Genomic DNA, 2,948 nt, shown 5'->3' on the forward strand with positions numbered 1-2,948 from the left:
GAATCTTTGTGTAATATCCGATATACATTATTGATGTACCGTGGGTGATGCTCAGATCTCTTTGACATGATGATGGGGGATACTGTCCCATTGTTGTTACCCTTCTCATCTTTTCTCTCTCTCTCTTTTTCTCCTACTTTCCCTCTCTCTCTCTCTCTCCCCACCTCTCTACTGTAGGCTGCTTGCCTTGGAACATTTGATATGTTCAAGTAGCCAGCTGACTTCCCAATCTTGTGTATTTTTATCCACTATTTTGCTTTCTAAAGCATTTCATTACTTTCTAGGTTAAATATACGCATATGGTATAGCCATAATCAATAATTAATATTTACCGGATCTACTTTGTTAAAATAGCTTGATTTTCTTGAAATATAAAACCACAAAATTAATAAAAAAAAAAAAAATAATGGAAAAAAACAGGGGTTTTTAATAGTCGGATCTATTTTTTGTACGTCCCACCTGATTACGGCTTGGCTTGTTTGGATATCTGCTCGTAATTTAATTTTCAAAGGTCAAAGTACTAAGATGGTTACTCTATCCTTACCTATCTCTTTCTGCCTAATCTTTCCTTGTATTTAATCTTGTACTTTTGATTTATAGTATATACAGCAATCTATGGTCTATTTGAATTTTGGTATTACGTAAATTGTACTAAGTATTAGTGCATGAAATGTTATCAAAAGTATGATTGTTAGATACACCTGCTTTCAGTCTTAGGTGCTTTGCCACTGCTTCAATGGGATGTGTTTGCTGTTGAGTTGTCAGTCATGTTTTCACAAAGTAGAATCCTGTCTTTTGATCTTATCTTCAAGTAAGTTTATCCATTGTTGCACCTCTGTGTGCTTACACACTGTATATTTGATTAAGCTGTACACTTGTAATATTCCAGCTTAATTGCCTAGCTCATCCTGTACCTATAAAGATTTAATTTTTTAAGGTGAATGGAAAAGTATGAATGAATAAAGAGTTAGTGTTGTCTAAAAGGAATTCTGTTAAATAAGATATATTATCTACTCTAGTTATATAATATAAGCCTCAGTCCTTCATATATTATTTACTATTCTGGAATCAAACTTTTTAACACCATATCCTCTCATACAGTATAAATTAAGGTAGCATATATTTTGAATATCAGAAATTTTTGGTCACATTTGAAGGTTTTGGGATCAATTAGCAAGTACTCATGAATGAACGTGAATTTAAGAATTACTAGTATCTTGTGGCATTATTATGATTAAAATGCATCTCTTTGTAAGAGGAGTTTACACCGTTGAGATTAATGGCCATTTTTTGTGCCTTTCGTGTGATAGCAGCAGTCACTTGAAGCGAGTTATTTCTGGGTACGTACTCTTCTCACCCAGACCTTCATTTGTGGTGCTTAATGATGTATTTTTTATTTTCCATGAATTTTTCTCTTGCTAAGTATGTCTTTGGAAAGGCTTTGGCCATTTCTTTTGTTTAATTGCTCTAATTTATTATTTCTCCACATTGAAAATTGTATTTTGATCATGTTAAGGTTGTCTTTTGTTATTCTTGGATAACTGAGGCAAAAATCTGAACAAAATGTGATATGCTGTCAGTGAACTTTATCAATAAATATCACTGTGATTAGCTTTTAGTTTCAACTCTTGCCTTTTATTTTAAAGGATTAGTCTTGGGAGTCCTCAGAAAATATTTCCCGTAGTGTAAAAATAGATAAATTCACAGTAGAAAAGTGAACGTGCTGTATCCTAAAAACAAGAACTGAAGGTGATTCAGTTCATTTTCTTGTAGGATACTCAAAATAGTTCTGTAGCAGCTCTAAAAATTAAGGAGTTATGTACTAATAGCTGATTAATATCTACAGTGTTAATATTCTGTAGCAATGCTCTCTGCCAATATCAATGTACCTGAAGGTTCCTAGCAAGTATGGGAAAACAAAAATAAAACCAACTAAAAAGATATTGTCGATATAATATATAGATTATTACGAATTGAAAAGTAAATTATTGCATCAGTATATAAGTTACTGAATAAATTATTAATTGAATAAAAATCACAAACTCCAGTTAAGCAACAGTATGTTGAAGTGTTGTGGAAAATAACTAAACCCCCTTCTCTTGTGAAAAGACTTTTGAATATATAGAATACATTATGTACACTGTACATACCCCTACTATCCTAATCTTAACCACTGAGGTTACATGGCATGAAATTGTCAACTTGAAAACAGTTTACATGGCATAAAATTGTTAGCTTAAAACTGTGAAAATTCATAAAAAGAAAAAAAAAATTGCAGAGCTTCCTGTGTATTATTGCACACCTGGTCAGGGGAAAAAATATACTAATAGGAAATAGCTTCATAATGACAGCTAAAAACTACTGTTAAAAGACTTCAGTGTGGGTACCTGTTTCATGGACAAAGTTGAAAAGTGCCCCAAATCTGAAATGGTTAATTACTACATTTACTAATCAAAGCAAGGGAGCGTAGCTTCCATTTTTTAAAATGATTAATGATAGCACCAAGTGGGAGATCCAATCTAACTAATGAAATGCAAATTTAAATAAGAGTCCATGACTTCCATACTGACATCTACAAATACACTGAACTGTAATCACAAAAGTCTTGCCAGCAGTTATCTTGGAATTGAAATGTAATCCTTTTTTTGTACTCTAGTTGGAAGTTTATCATTAAGTACTAACTTTAATACTGTCTAAAAGTCAGCTGGCTTTATTATTGAACATGAGAAGAAATGCTCATTAAAGCCTAAACCTTTGAACTAGTCTTAAAGACCAAGACTGTATGCATTTGTAATGCAGAACGTTTTGACAACTATTAATTCCAATGTTTGTATTTCGATCAAAATCACATTTCTTTTTTGTTTTCCCCTCTATAATCATCTGAATCTGTGTTACATGTCTACATCAAAATTAGTTCTGGTGTGGTCAAACAATGTTACTGTACTAAC

The 2,948-nt window shown here is 32.3% G+C and overlaps 1 protein-coding gene across 1 annotated transcript in view; it reads left to right on the forward strand.

Annotated features, from left to right (window-relative positions):
• Window positions 1–1,611, forward strand: part of LOC135213530 (sorting nexin-12-like) — a 97,841-nt gene extending 96,230 nt beyond the window's left edge. The window contains exon 5 of the mRNA XM_064247447.1: window positions 1–1,611. The gene's annotated coding sequence lies outside the window, so the exon portion shown is untranslated.
• The last annotated feature ends 1,337 nt before the right edge of the window (window positions 1,612–2,948 follow it).

Source organism: Macrobrachium nipponense, chromosome 43 (assembly GCF_015104395.2).
Source record: "Macrobrachium nipponense isolate FS-2020 chromosome 43, ASM1510439v2, whole genome shotgun sequence".
Taxonomy (NCBI): domain Eukaryota; kingdom Metazoa; phylum Arthropoda; class Malacostraca; order Decapoda; family Palaemonidae; genus Macrobrachium; species Macrobrachium nipponense.